Genomic DNA, 15,956 nt, shown 5'->3' with positions numbered 1-15,956 from the left:
AATAAAGCTTTTAGAGAAGAAACAAAGTATAAAATCCCCTCTGGAATGCCCCCTACTCCCAGAAAAAAAAATAGAATTTGTCATTTACTTACTTTATTTGACTTTATTTATAATTACCTACCTAAGTAAATTATCATTTTAATTTAATCATTGAGCTTTGCAGACCTCAAATTTTAGCCTCTGCATTGAGTTATGCAGGAACCTCCTAGATGAAGATGTTTCTGTTGTATATAAAGATTGAGGGTGGCTATATACAGAAAACGTCTGTTTTATTTGGTGAGGAGGATTAGTTTGACCAGTGGGGAGCTCTGGTTTGTAGCTGAGCTACTGCCCTAGGGAAAAATGAATGCAAACAAAGACATTTATGCACTTAGGAGGGCATCTATCAGCCTTGTTCTGGAATGACATTCTGAAGTTTAATCAAGGTGACTCTGGAGAAAAGAGCATGAAGAGGTGCCTTTTGAGCAACAACACCTTGTAGCCAGGAGCTGTCATGGTTTGTATCCTCTATGAATTGACATAGTAGGGAGATCCTGTAACATGCATTCATCACTGTGTTGTATACTGCAGAGAGATTTGTAAGTTTTGGTAACATTAGAGGGACAGATTTTTATGTAAGCATTATGTAAGTAATAGCATAAAAAGGAGAAGAATGATAGGACTATGGTGAGGGGAGAGAGAGGAAGCCTAGGATGTGGTTTGAGTCCTGCTGTTTAGAAAAAAAACCACACTTGTGTAATTGTTCTTGCTTTGTTCATCTTTTAATTTAAGAGTAGAGATCAGGGATTTGATCTAAAAAGATCTGATTCTTTTGTACTGAATATAATGCATCATCAGAGCACAATGTGTTTGCCTGTTCTAAGGAACTGTTGTATTGAATAGTTTTAACTCTACCACACAAACAGCAATTCTCAAACTGTGACTGTGGCTTCCCTGGGGACACTCACACCTCTACCAAGTGAGATCCAAGCAGATGTTAGGAATGTCAACAGTATGACTCTTTTGTTGCTTTTCTTGAGACATTGTGCATGCATAACCTTGTAATGAGGATTCCATCATGAATAGAGAATGGGAATCCTAAAAAGGTCAAACTTTTATAATGTTATGTATCTAAAAAACTGGGTCTTAAGCTGTTCTTCAGTTTTTATGTCCCTAAAAATCTGTCTGAGTTCCTACCTAAGCTCACTGGAATTTTTCCCATCTTTCTGCTCAATGTTTACTGTGCCCTAGGGCTTTTGTACTGTTCTAATGAATAGTTCCATGTCCTCACTGTCTTTCTAACTCTTCTGTTACAGTAGAAATTTTCCATGTAACCAAGGAAAGAATTAGATAGACACTTTGATGAATTCTAAGCAGCAGATTCATCAAATCCCTGATTTCTGCCTTATCTAGAGGCATAGAATAGTTTGGGTTGGAAAGCACCTTTAAAGGTCATCTAGTCCAAGTCCAACTCCCTGCAATGAGCAGGAACATCTTCAATTAGACCAGGTTGCTCAGAGCCCTGTCCAACCTGACTTTGAATGTTTCCAAGGATAGGGCATCCATAGCTTTTCTGGGAAACCTGTTCCAGTGTTTCCCCATCCTTATAATGAAAAATCTCTTCTCTGTCTGGTCTGAATCTACCCTATTTTAGTTTAAAACCATTATATGTTGTCCTATCACAACAGGCTCCACCGAAAGTCTGTCCCCATCTTTCTTATAAGCCCCCTTTAACTATCAAAAAGCCACAATAAGTCCCCAGGGCTTTCTCTTCTCCAGACTGAACAACCCCAACTCTCTTAGCCTTTCCTCTTAGGAGAGGTGTTTGAGCCCTCTGGTCATTTTTGTAGCTTTTCCCTTCTCCATAGACGTGGTCACTCTGTCATAGATACATTATCTTAGTTTATTGACTATGCAACATTGCTGTATAGGAGATGGGTGAAAAATGCTCTGATGTGGTCATGGAGAGGTTTTTACCAAACTGAGAGTTAAAGTTTTATTGGTATATTGGTACCAAAATTGGTCTCCTGTCTCTTAAGTGCTCAGGTAATTTGTGGGAATGGATTCAGGTGGGTAGACATGTGACATGCATAATACACAAGATTTAAAAACCCCCTTATAATGAAGAACCAATTTATTGCTGTTAAATTGCATTTACCAAAAGCAATACAGGACCATCTGTCTTCTGTCCTGATATCTGGGGATGTGTGTCATTACATATTAAAGTCTGACAAAGTGACCATGCTCCCCAAACTATACCATATTCCGTAGGTTTGGCTAGATAGGAACATTTCCACTTCTTTTGTTTCTTCTTGTTATTGTGTTGCTTTTTTCCACAGCATAATTAATCATAATCATACTTTCATATTATAATAGTGCTTATATCTCTTCTCTTACAGAACTTGATAAAGCTCTCAGACTATGAAGGAGTTTTTAGTGTTAGTGCAATATATTGCCAATTAGTGTATTGTCATCTCTGAATAGAGAAGTGCTTTCAGTTTGGGCTCTTGATACTATTCAAATGATATGCAGGTATGGCCTCAGATTAATGTCACTGTTTTTCAAATATATCACTAAAACCTGGGTGAAGTTATATTTACATGTGAATTATTACCACAATTTCAAACATGTGTAAGATATATTTCAAGTATTCAAAAGGATTTTGATTCTTTTGAAATAGTCAGTAGGTAACATTGCAGGTAGATTCCATCACCAGGAGAAACTGATGATTGATGTTTCTTTGAAAAAATCTGACTTGCATATAAGGAATAAAAAGATTTGTTTTCCTCAAAACTGAAACTTGTCTATCTTGATGTGTAGCCGAGATTTAAATGAAAGCTCCTTTCTCAGTTTTCTGAATGCCATGCTTCCAAGTCTTGATTCTATATTTGTCTCTGAGGTGGGTGTTTTGCCACCAGTAGTTCTTAGGTATTTGTAGTACCTGGAAAACTCCATGGTTCCAGTGTGGATGCTGCCCAGGCTTGTTGGGATAGTCGCTCTGTTTGTAGGGACCCTCAACTGCTTTCCCACTAAACTTCAATGGGAGAATTGTTGAGGTGATGCTCAGTGATCTAACCCAGATCATAAAAAGGAAAGAAGTTTTTTAATACTATTTTCCAACCATAAATAAAACTAAATATTCAATAACAGGCTTGAAATATTACCTAATTCTGTTTGATTTCTGGATCGGCTTTCATTTCATGTCAGCTGTGAATGCAAACCTTTGCTACTGCTGTACTCTGTGCAATGAGAGTTGGAACGAATAACAAAAACATATGCCATAAATCTGTCACATAGGTAAAGTACCTGTGATTTGTCCTGGTTTTGTGTGTATTTGCTACAAATTTCTTCTAAAATAATGAACAATGCAATCTGTACTCTGTGAAATATCTTACAGAAAATTTCAAACTGTTTATTTAAAGCATTTCAACATAGTTTGCAAGGAATCTTCTAGAGGTCTGCCATTCCGTCTTCCTGTCAAGCTGTTCGTATTTCTTCTGCAAAATGGTACAAAAAATACTCTGTGTGTTTGTTTGGTTTTTTCTTCCTTTTTTAAGCATTGGAAAAGTTAAAAAAAAAAAGATAACTTTAATTATTCTAGTTATAACTTATGTTACCTATTTCTTTCTGCAATATTACCTTATTTCTTTTCTTCTCTGAAATGGAGCTGCAGAAGCAGTAAGAAATATTTGCCTGTCTTTGAGACAAACCCTCTTAATAAACAAAAGACATAATATGGATGATTGCAGATAATCAGGGGAATAGGTTTATGATTAGTCTTCAGAACTAAATACATATACACACACATATGTACATATTCACATATTCTAAGTGTGTGGTGCTCCATTTAAAAGTGGGCTAAAAGTGAAAGAAGGCAATACAAATGATAGAATGTAGTGTTGCTGTATCTAGAAGAGGATAATGAAAATAAATCTGAACAAAATAAGCAATGTCTTACATAATTTAGCAACTCTTGTCCATTAACCAATGCAGTCAGTTATTAAGTTTCTCAAAAATCTAAAAAATGAGAGCAGTTTAATGTTTCTTTTATTCATTTTTGGCAAAGAAATTTTTATCTCCTACACCTTTTTGTAAAGGTAATTCGACGTAATAATCCATCATTCAAGTACATACTTATTGTCTTCTATTAAGCAACATAATGTTCTGCCAGTACGTCCTGCAAATCTAAGAGTAATACTGAACTTTTAACAGTATTATTATCTATTGCATGAGGTATAACTCATATTCATCCCTAAATTTTGGAGCACAGAGAAGGTTCTTGTACAATAATGAGGTGAATTGTTTAACACATAGATTGCATTGCAATTTGAAGTGACTTTGGCTGGCAGTGAGGAAGAGATCTGCAGCTAGTTTTCCATTGCCTCAGCTGATCCACAGTGTTTATTAACCAACTGTGTATACTGACTTCGAGCTGGAAATCATGGCTTCAGTTTCTGAAAGAATCCTGGATCCCTTATTGCTTGAGTTAAAAGAACTTTATTTTGTATGTTCGACTTATAATTATACCTTTTGCAGGCAGTAGAAGACTCATAAAAGCCTTTTGTTTTGGTCTAGCCACAAGAGGACAATCTGGATCTCTTTCCCCCCATGGTGTGGGGCGCACCAGTTCTAGTTCCATTTCCATCTGAGGAACCATTTCCAATGGCTGAATGTGGATAGGGAGGGGGGACTCCAGCGCCAGGGGTTTCTTCAGGTCCTGAGCCTGGAGGGGAGAGGTGCTCTCCCCTCCCCCCACCCACGTGGCTCCATGGCAGCCACAGAGACAGCACACCGGTGTGGAGAGGAGGCAAGAGAGAGTTTATTGTTGGGGGATTACATTTATAGGGTTAGGAGGATTCACAGAGTAACCAATTACAAGTCTCAAGGGGTTAACAACCAATAGGAAGGGGTTAAAAAAAGGCCAATGAGAAGACCTCTTGATATCTTCTCAGGACATTCCTGCATGGGATAACACTTGTCGTAGGGGGTCTTGGGAAGAAGAAAGCATGAGTTAGCAAAGAGACTACAAAAAGCCATTTTGAAACATGTTTAAACAACAGTTTTCTCATATACTGCAGATTTACTACCACAGGACAAAAAGCCACTGTCCTATCAATGTGGGTTACAGAGGCTCTGAGGTTTAGTTAGAGGACTTGTGATTATGGTTTTTGAACAGTAATTACTTGAAATAGCCTATTTGATTATGCTGATGAATTTGTGCTTTGATATTATGGATGTTAAAATCCTTTAGCTCTCCATGGAAGTGACCTAAAATAATTCTGGTCCCTTTTAATGATTATGACTTCATCAAGCTGTTGTGTTCCCTAGAAATTAGAACTATCAACCTCAAAGGGACAACTCTGAAAAGAGTGCTCTTTCTTGCAACCAGTCATGGGTTTGAGTGCTGAGGAGATAATAATGGGCATAGCTATTGCTGTTTTTAGACAGAAGTGCAAAATGCCTGATATGGTTCATCTTACCTGCAGTTAAAAAAGGATTGGAGAGAAAAAGGGAAAGAAAATAGAGAAACAAAAAAACTAAATTATAATCTCTGCATTGAGAAAGTCATTTGCTTTCATTTTATTTTCAAAGCATTATCACAGTCACAGGCTTTGAACTGAGATAAAACAGGAAAATGCAGAGTTTATTTAGTTAATGTAAATGGATTTTAATTTTAATATCCACTCTCACTAGTAGAGACCAAAAATTTTATCAGAATGGCTTTTTAGAAGAAGATTATTCCTACAGTTTAATTCCAGTAGGCCTAACCTATGTACTGAGATTTCAAAATCTCACTTTTCTTTGCTCTGGGCCAACCAGTGTCCACTACTTACTATTTAAGTGCCTGTTTATTTGGTAAAAGTTATTTAGTTTAGTTGACTCAGTGATGAATTTCTGTCTTCTACACAAAAGCAGATGTACAGTTAATATGGATTGTTCTTTCATGGTATTAATGTGAATAATGCAAGTGCACTCCAGCAGGTCATATGCATTTTCCTTATTGGGTTTCAAAAGCCTGGTGCAGAGTAACCTGCATAAACACTACAGATTGTGTCAGAAATGAGGAGGACATTAATAAAAAGTTGCAAAAATTCTAATGTGTCACTGTACCAAAACTTACTGCTGACTTCTGAATCCTCTTAGCTGACAGTGAATTGGAAAAAAAGCTTTATACAAATTTGAAAAAAACCCAACAGCTGTGCACTGTGGCTGCCAACTTATACCCTGGTTTTTTTGGGCTATCTGGTTTCTCCTAAAGCTTCTTCTGTAAGCAAAGTATACAAATCTTGCTTTGAAAATCTGAACTGTCTTGCTCAAGATATATTTTTCCTAGCTTTGGTTGTCATTAAAGTTATACATATAAGGAGTATGAGCAGTGTGTTTGAAGGCAGGGTGTTTGCTCTTGTTCCTTTGTCAGGTTGGCAGCACTCACTCAACTGTGGTACAGTCAAGTGGAGAAGAGGTACTTTTATTTGTAGACATGTTTACTAGGTAAACATTCCCTTCAAGGTATTTAAAACAATGAAAAAAACCTCACTTTGAAAAAACATTTACCAAAATAGGACTATTTGTGATCATTAATTTGCATGTAAAATATATGCATAGCATTTTTGCAAGGCAGTTAATTTACGTTTGATGAACTGTTGTTTTTACCTTTACTCTGGATTGCCTTTTTTTTTTTAAAAAGTCAACCTTCTCAATGTGAAGGGTCTAATCTAGTGTCTTTCAAGTTAATAGGTTTACTGACACAGTGAAATGCAATTGAAGGTAAGTCCATGAAAATCTACTCCTTCTTGCTGGAAGGTGTAGATCTATTCAATATGTAGTCTTCATGGGCTTTGTAGCACTTCTTAAAATATAAATATTTCTGAGATATTTTGCCTTATTTTGAAATGTAGTCTCTTTAAACCAAACCAACCAGCCAAACCCAAACCAAACAAATAAAACAAACCAAAAAATCACAGAACACAAAAAATCTCCAGGAAATCAACATTTGAGTTCTGAGAAGGTACATTTGAGATCAAAATGTGCCATCTGCCAGTATAAGTGAATGTGTATAACACTTGGGAAATGCTGTGAGACAGCCTTTCTTTCAGTAGCACCCACTTAAAAATGATGCCTTGAGGCTATCATTGTTTATTTAATACTACTCAGACTTCTGTGGTCTGGAAATTAAGCTAGAATTCTTGTAAGGGGCAGATTTCATTGTGAACACTCCTCTGGTTTTGCTTTGCTGGAAAAATAACATCTATTGTGAGTTATTCTAACACCTTTTCATAGTGCTTTCCCATGCTTCCTTCATAATGTGCAGGGTGAAGCATGAAGCAATTTGCTTTGTTTTGTTACAGACATTAAAACAGGTAGCCTTGTAAATTCATAGTTTTTAAGGTTGTGTTTAATCTTTATGGAATGGAATCCATGGCAAATTCCAAGAGAAATGTTAGAAATCCTAAACTGAAGGACTTAAAGTATCACTGAAACCTTTCCACACTGTCCAGGCCCAAGATACACACTGCTTGAGAGGTCAGATGCTAATCTAAGAGAGCAGATATTGGGAAAGATTGGTAATAATCACTGCTTCTTACTCATTTAGCTGAAAACTATTGTTAGACTGTAACAAAGTAATTTGTAAAAATCATTAAGAGAAAAAGGTTAAATTTGTCAACTGAAGCATTCCTGCAAAATATTGACAGTGACCTCTTGTCATCATATTTTAGTCTTCTCATCAGCTCTGTTTAAATATAGATACACATATTTAAAGAAAATATCACAAAACACACATGTATGTAAAACTGTACATTAGCCTTGCAAGTGTGCCTGTGAAGCACAAATAGAAATTGTCACAAGCTCTTGTGAATGGTTTTACCATCTGGTCTTCAGGAGGTTTTCCTGCCTGTTTCAACTGAGAGAAGTGCCATGTTTGTATGTAGTGTGGAAACTGCAGGATTTGCAGAGCAGAGCCTGCACGGGAGACAATGGAATATCGCTTTGTATTCCCTACATGTCTGAACTGCAAAGTGTTAACATTTTCTTAAGTTAGTAAAGGTTTGATTGCTCTAATAGACAGCAAAACAACCACTTTGTTCCTAATTCAGCCCTCAACACTTATATAGGAGAATCATAGATCATAGAATCACAGAATGGTTTGGGTTGGAAGGGAACTTAAAGGTCATCTTCCTCCAACACCCTGCCATGGGCGGGGACACCTTCCACTAGACTAGATTGCTCCAAGCCCTGTCCAACCTGGCCTTGAACACTTCCAGGGATGGGCCATCAACATCTTCTCTGGGCAACTTGTGCCACGGCCTCACCACCCTCACAGTAAAGAATGTATTCCTAACATCTAATCTAAATCTACCTTCTTTTAGTTTAAAATCCTTGTCCTATTTCCATCTACACCTATAAAATATCTCTTTCCCTCTTTTTGATAAGCTCCCTTTATGTAAGAGGTTTAAAGTGTTTTAATCAGGTTCTGAGTAGCTCACTGTTCATTACTGCATTTAGAAGAACCTCTTTCAAAAAAACAGACAAAGGCAATGAAGAACTGATACAGCTGATATACCAGGGAAAACTAAACAGTTTAGGAATTCTGAGTTTGGAGAGGATATGTTTAAGAAGCAGTGTGATAGAGGTATGTCAGGTTACAAATGCCACAGAAATGATGACTAGGAATTAAGTTTGCTGGGTTTAGCATTTTAGAAAATAACTTTTATGCAGTCAAATTGTGCACAATCTTTGTCACTCAGTATTTAAGCAAAAATTCTGTTGTATTTTCTATCTAATTCAAAACTGGTGCTGCAGACAGCAAATATTTGAGACTCTCTGGTGGAAATTAAAAAACTAGAAGCACAATACCCAATAAGACCCTTACTGTAGTTGTATGTAAATCTAGCTGTGTTAGGGAAAATTTATCAAAATGCTGGTTGATGGAGACACAAAGTGAAGTCACAGGAAAGGTATTCTGAATCCAAGTCACTGCTTGTTCTGGAACAACTTATTTTTCTGTCTGTTTAATCCTTAAATAAAAATCCACTCATCCTTCATGCCCCCCACCAATTCCTGAATTAATTTTTTTTTCCATTGGTAATTCAACCTGTAGCATAGGATAAGCTTCAAAGTGAACAGAACTCAATTAGGAAAAAATCTTTATTCGTGATTTACCAAATAATGAATGTTCTTTTTTGCCTTAAATTTCCACTGCAAAATCTCCCTGGCCTTTTATGGTTTACATGAGTGAGACTTGAAGGCATAATTTAGCACTTAATTGGACTGTGTGTTTGGAAACAGATTTCCTGTAATACACTTAACATACTTTAAATCTAGTTTCATTGAGACACATTTGGGACTTTATGAAGAATAACAGGGATGTCTGAAAGAAGATTTGTTAATTTCTGTGTGCAACTGAGGTGGAATTAAATGGCAAAGCAATTTAAAAGTGCTTCCTATTGTGAAGAGTAAAGTTTTCTTTTCAGTTTTAAGTATTTTGATATGTACACATTTGTTCTCAGCAGTGCAGTAGAACTTTAATTGCTTTGAATAAAAATACCTGCAATCAAAGTTTGGTTTCAGTGCAGCTGAGTTTGAACAGAGTGGAAGGAGCATGATTATAAATCTCTAACTGATTCCGTCAGGTTTTCCTGATGCTTTCATGCATGAAAACCTCAGGGGTTTTTTGTTAGTTTTGTTTGTGTAACAGAGATGGACCATTACATTGCAACAGAGTTTCACAGTGAACTGAACTGTGTAGTATGATATACAGCAGTCCTGTGATAATTATTTGACATCTCTGTTGCTCTGTTGATTAGGACTTAACTAAGTCAGGCCCTATTGTACTGTAGAAGCATGTAAGACCTGACTCAGAGAGCTTATAGTCTAAAAGGCAACACGTACCAACTTGATAATGCAGATAAGGAGTAAGAGGACATGGAGAAAACATGAAATAAATTACTGTGAAATTCATAACTCTTTAACAATTTTATGTTTTTATAAAAAAAATTTAAAGAAAAGTGTTTCACCCTCATGCTCTAAGTACAGAGAGGACCATTTTCTTGTCTGGTCTCACCTCATATTTAAAACAAGCTATAGAATTTTCCTTTGTAATTTCTGCATCAAGCCTATGACATCTGCCCCTACAAGAAGGTTTCTTTATTTAAAAGAAACCCACAAAATATTAAAAAAATAAATAAATAACTTAAATCCTTCTCAGGGGGATGTTATAGTTGCTTCTCTGGTTTGGCTTTTCAGTCTTGAATGTTCATTCTTATTCTAACAATAAGTCAGACTGAGATGTGATGTACAATAGGGTACTAATGAATGCTGTGAACACTTGGAATGTTGCTGTACTGTAAGTTATGAACAATGATACTTGTGTTTTCCCTATAGGACTTTACATTAAAGAACTTCCTTGACAGAAAAAATAAATTATGGAAGAAATAAAATATTAAAGAAGTTTTCTTTATTTGTGAAGAAGAGCTTGTGAAAATGTTTTGTATTTGAGTTCTCAGTCCATCTTAAGTAAGTTCCTACCTCTTGAGTTTTTATGGGTTTGCTATGGAAAATAGACTCTAGGCAGACCTAAATAAACCAAGAATGATGTGCTGGCTGGGAGGGGTAAGTAAATGTGTCGCAGTGGTGTAGTTAGACCTGATTTAGTCCCAATGATATAAGAAAGGGAAATATGTATTCCATTGTGGTCATTACGAAGCAATAATTTCACAGCAGTGAAATTTGGGATAGGCTATCTGATAATTTTCTGTTCCTCTGAAACCAAAATAGTAACACCCTGATGAATGTTGAAGTCTGCAGTCCTTATGTGATTCTACTCCTTTGCCGGCTTGTTTTCAGATTTTACTGCCTGTTTTTTTCCGCTTGACAGCATTATTTAATCCCTGTAAAAGATAAAAGAAAATTGTAGATTTAGACAAAAAATGCCAACATGTTTACTATCAGAAAATATCTGTCTCAGAAAACGGACACAAAACTTTTAAAAGTTTTATTTAAAGATAATGGATTTTGTTAGATAAGGTCAGAAGATTTTATTTTGAGTTTCATTTACATTCTTGCTCTTTTATTGAGGACTAGGGAAATTTCCAAGCCACATGAATTCCCCAGCTATAAGAAATGCTAAGGTTTGAGCAGCTTGAGGAACATTAACAAACTTTAAGTGACATCCAGAGTGCAAATAGACAACAGCAAATTTATCTTGATTTTTTTTTCACGGTCTTTATTTCTCTTTGTGATGTCCTGTGCAGAACATGTAATATATAGACATTTTTTGAAAATATTTTATGAAGAAACACTCCTCTGGAAATATAGAAACATTGATACAATACAGCTTTGGATATATTTTATATTTTTCTTCTGCAAACTGAAATTTACATTAGAGGAGAAAATTCTGTCAAAAGATTATGAATACAGATAAGAAGGTAATATGAGAAATAGGTGGAAATGCAAAAAAAAAGTAAAACCAGAGGGAGAATATCAGAGTGAGATAGAGATTTTAGTATTTCATGATGACAGTAAATTGCTGTTCTTGCTCCTCCCCCCCTTAGAAAAACGCAGCTACCTTTATGAAGGACCAGATCTTGATCTCTTAGTTATTTAAAATAGTCTGCTCTTATGTTTTTTTTAGTTGGTTCTTCTAATTTTTTTTTTGAGTTGATAAACCTTGCATTATTTTGAATCCTTTTGTATAGGATGACATGAAAAGAAGGTTTTATAAATATTTACAAAACATTTTTATTAGTGTGAAAACATATTCTTGGTAAAGAGGTCTAGATAGCTATCTTGGAGTCTTTCTACTGTCTTTGGGAACCCATGCTACCATGGGCTTCCTTGAAAGTAGGATTATTTTTTTAATTCAGTTTTAAATCAGCTCATTTTTCCTTTATGTCTGGTTTTCCTCTTATGTTAGTAATTTTTTCATCTTTCAAGGAAATACCTTATGAATGAAGTAATAGGAAGGATAAAGTCAAGCAAGGAAAATCTGAAGGAAAAAAATGATAAAAGGAAATTTGAATGTTTTGCCAGAATGATCCTGGGAATAAGAGACCTCTGAGAATGGCTACAGACAGTGAGAGTAAATGGACAACTCTGACTAGAAAAGAATCTTGTCCATCTGTTCTTTACTCTTGGTTGGTTGAAGGCAGGTCCACTCTGTTAACCCACACTTGTATACAAAGTCTTACTGGACATGGTTAGTTACCATTTCTTTTTATATAATGTATGTTGATTTCTGTTATTTGCAGTTATGCCTCTTCACATTAATGAAAAGCAACCTAATGCAAATAGTAGTAGACACCTTTACTTCTTAATCTTTTAATGAAATTTTGTTTTCTATTCTGTAATACCTTTCATAAGCTCTCCAATGTAGAAATTCAGATACTTTCAATTTCTTTCCCTATTGCAGACCTGAAAGGTCTGTCCTGATTGAATTTAGTCATTTCAACAGCTTTCTTCACTAGAATAATGCTTGTTAATTAATTTGTTATTTTCACTTTCATATTTAATTTTCATTGTTTTCTCACTTTAATATACATTTCAGGAATCTGGCACTACGAAGTTTTGTGTATTTTTTTTGTATGATATAATCATAAACAGGTTTGCAGATTTTTACTTCATAAAATGTACATCTTCACCCAGACAACAGAACATTTCTAATGAATATCTAATGGTTCTATATTGCAGGAATGGCATTCACATTAAATTAACTTCCATTCAGATAGTTTGCAGTGATTGAATATGAAAATTAATGTTTCTGAAGCAGCATCAGTGGGAATGTTTTGTATTATCAACATTAGTACATTAACTATATATGTTGTGGTATTCCTAGTGCTATTAAATGATTGTGCTTGATGTTTAATACATCCTATGTATATACATGGATTCATACATTATGTATTTCTAAAGAAATATCTTGAGTCAGGTTAACCAGAAATCTGAAATTTGGTGTTTAACATGCCAATCTTGACCATTTACATTTTATTTCATGTTCTTAACAATGTTGCATGTAGTTCAGGTGCTCTGCTTGTGGTCAGATAAAAAGCCTTTAAGGATGGATGGTGTTATTTAGCTGCCTCAGCCAGACCAAAGTTCTTTTATATATCCTAAGGAAAATATAGGCGCTACTTTGAATGTAGAAGTCAACATTTATTTAAGAAAGACTTTGCAGACAGTGCAAATGAAGTCTAAATTTGAATATCTGCACTGGAACCAAGTTATGGTATTCTAATCTTTACACAAAAATACACCATCTACATGTCCAAGCCAAATAGATGTTTCAGATGTGCTTAGAGACCATCCTACAGACTGCAGATGTTTGCCAATCTTGCTTGGAAGCCATTTCACTGAACATGAATATAAATAAAACCAAGTTCTAAAGACTCATCTGTAGGAGCAAATATTTGTTAAGATGTTTTGGAGAAGTAAATCTTTTATAGGCGTTATTTTAATTAAATAGAGACAATAAGAACTATTTCATGGCAAATTCATTACCTAAAACAGAATTAAATTGATCTCATTATTTACTGTGAATGATTTTCTGAGCTTTAAAAACAGGCTGAATTAAAGACCTATAATGATAGTACCACTTATAAAAAAGTTGTAAAGAATCAATTGAATAGTTTTTTCATGAAAATTTACCAATTTAGATCTAAGTCAATCAGTTTAGATTTATATGAGTCCAAATACTAATAATACTGATCTATCCACCTACCCTATTTAAACCAACGTGAATTCAGATCTAATAAGCACTATAAAATTCAGTTTTGTTGTTTAACCAAATAAATGTAATTTGGTCATTTTTGGCTTTTTACAGAACTAGAAGTTGGAAAGAGTCCAGTGGTTTCCTTACAAAATGATCTTGCTTATGTTTCATTACAGTATTAAAAAGTCTCAATACATCATTTAACTGAAAACTTCCTCACCCCTGTGAGAAGAAAATGAGAGCACAGAATTGTGATTCAGAGGTGCATTTCCTTGTCAGATACTGTTTGGCTTTCTATACATTCCTGTAAAACTTTCTTACCAGATTGGCTAAAATTTTTATATCCCTGTTCCAAGCTTGCGCTGAGAGTACTTTACATCACATAAAGAGGTCTGAAAGTGGGCTTAAATTATTCTACCATAACTGATGCAATGTGTCTTTATTTTTCAAATGTTAAGTAGATTCTTCTCTTCCCCTGCCAATACACTGATGTTTTGATATTACCAGAAAGAAAACAACAACAAGAAATGCTTGTTTCTAGCATATTTTTTCATGTCTAAGAATATTTATAAAAGATTTCATAAAACCTTTCCATGCAGTTCATATTTTATCTTTGTTTCTTCTTCAGTCAAAATGTAAAAACAATGTTTTGATAACTTTATTTAAATATTATGCTTTTTGTTCTCCAAAATATTCTCATGTTCATAGTCTTTTCAGGGCATCTGCTAGATTTTCTGAGTTCTGTTTTTCCCCACCCCACATCTGTACTTCTTTTGTAATAGTATCTTAAATAATAATGTTTCTCATTTATTGAGAGTGGAGTTTCTCAGTTTCTCTTGTTTCTCTTTTCCGCTTGTTGCTGACTGGACACTTTGCATTCTCTTAAAGCAGTGGGGCACAATTCTCAGAAAACTAAACATTTGCAAGGGAATGTTTTATCTTCTGTTAGCTTAGTGTGAACTGCTCTGAGTAATTAAGGAATAGTTATTTACTAAGGCATTTAAGGAAAAACAGGATTTGAGCCATTTGCGGTCCAGTCTCTTTGGAATGCTGATCTATTTCCAGTGACAACAACTGCAGAGATGACGATAAAAACATCTGCAGCATCACCAGACTTTAAATCTTCACATTCAGAGTTCTAAAATAATCTTACAGATGTCTTTACCTCATTACATGGCTACTGGGGGATTGTCTCATCTGGTGTACTTTACAGTTGGGTGTAGCTTTAACAAGCAATCTGGCATTAGCCTTCTGTTTCTGACACTGGAAAGCACAGAATTGTTATATATCACTGGTACTGTTAATTACACTGCTGTGCTAGGCATCATTAAAGCTCGGAACACTGAAAGGCGTAACAGGAGGATTCATTTTTACTTAAGTGAATCTGCATTAAGTGACTCAAGAAAACTTGCAGGTAATAACCAGTTTTTGCATTTCCCTGCAACCCAGGCTTCAAGATGAAACGGTTTCATTCAAACACACATTCTTTTTAAAGTAAAAAGATGTAACTGAGTTTTACTGGAAGTTGTTGGCCAGTGATGGAGCTCTATGATTTTAGGGAATAAAAATGACAATGTCATATGAAATACCTCAGATACAATTCAGACATGTATCTCATATTCATATGAATAAAGAGGACTTGTTGTATGTAAATTTGCACCAAATTTCGGTATGGGAGGAAAAGAAAAAAACAAGAAATCTGAGATGGTAGGTTATGTATATATATGTAACACAGAACTCTACAGAGCAAATTACAGAAACTGCTGGTCTCTCTCTTTGCTTTTTAACAAACTGGATGTTAGTACATATAAGCCTGTGTACTAACCTGTCCTTATTAATACATATTAATCTTGATCTGAAGAGTTACTACTTTTTTATCATAGGAAGGAAGTGTGGAGTGACAACATGAAAACAAAGTCAGCTGTAATTTTTGTAACACCTTGTAATGAAATATTAGACCTAACACGGAAAGCCAAGGTCAATAATTCCTTATATTTATATCAAATTTGCAGTTATTGCAGAGTTTGCTTGTCTTGTGTAGTAAGTTATTGCCTTTTAATTTAGATTATGTGCCCTTAGATTATACATTTGAAAAGCATGAATTTTAGAAATGCCTTATGACTATATGGAATAATAGAGACTAGTTAAAATAACAGAGCAGCTTGTACTCCAAATACTGTCATGGTAGACTGATTGTTACAGAAACAGTGCATAAGACCTAGTCCAGTCATCAATTCTATGGACTTTGTTAAATATTAATTAAAGTTCTTGT

Source organism: Corapipo altera, unplaced genomic scaffold (assembly GCF_003945725.1).
Source record: "Corapipo altera isolate COAL_440 unplaced genomic scaffold, ASM394572v1 212, whole genome shotgun sequence".
Classification (NCBI taxonomy): domain Eukaryota; kingdom Metazoa; phylum Chordata; class Aves; order Passeriformes; family Pipridae; genus Corapipo; species Corapipo altera.
This window is presented reverse-complemented; position numbering follows the sequence as displayed.